General features: G+C 46.7%; 1 non-coding gene across 1 annotated transcript; it reads left to right on the forward strand.

Annotated features, from left to right (window-relative positions):
* The first annotated feature begins 7 nt into the window (after window positions 1–7).
* Window positions 8–80, forward strand: trnat-agu (transfer RNA threonine (anticodon AGU)). The gene has a single exon. It is a non-coding gene; the product is annotated as a tRNA-Thr (tRNA).
* Window positions 81–628: the final 548 nt, after the last annotated feature.

Raw genomic sequence — 628 nt, forward strand, 5'->3', positions numbered from 1 at the left:
AGCTGAAGGCTCCATAGCTCAGTGGTTAGAGCATTGGTCTAGTAAACCAGGGGTCGTGAGTTCGATTCTCACTGGAGCCTCTAAATAATATTGTCTGCAAATTCTGGTTTGGTCAAGCATATAATTGCGGCACATAAGTACGATGTCATTGTAAATCACATTGATAATATTATTATATATATATAATATATAATGCATCAGCATTAATGCTCAGCCCTATGGGGGCACAAACCAGTGCAATCTGTAGGCCGGTCCCAAGCCCGGATAAATGCAGAGGGTTGCGTCAGGAAGGGCATCCGGCGTAAAAACTGTGCCAAACAAATATGAGCGTTCATCTAAAGAATCCCAACCAGATCGGTCGTGGCCCGGGTTAACAACGCCCGCCCCCGGCACTGCTAACCTGCAGGGCGTCGGTGGAAATTCAGCTACTGTGGGTCGAAGACAAAGAAGAGGAGGAAACCGGATCCACGTCAGAAGAAAAAGAGGAATGCACAGAGCCTACAACTGAGTGTAGGGACTTTGAATGTTGGGACTATGACAGGAAAAGCACAGGAGTTGGTTGACATGATGATGAGGAGAAGGTTGATATTCTGTGCATCCAAGAGAGCAGGTGGAAAGGTAGTAAGGC

The sequence above is a fragment of the Syngnathoides biaculeatus genome, unplaced genomic scaffold, assembly GCF_019802595.1.
Source record: "Syngnathoides biaculeatus isolate LvHL_M unplaced genomic scaffold, ASM1980259v1 ctg268_pilon_pilon, whole genome shotgun sequence".
Lineage (NCBI taxonomy): Eukaryota > Metazoa > Chordata > Actinopteri > Syngnathiformes > Syngnathidae > Syngnathoides > Syngnathoides biaculeatus.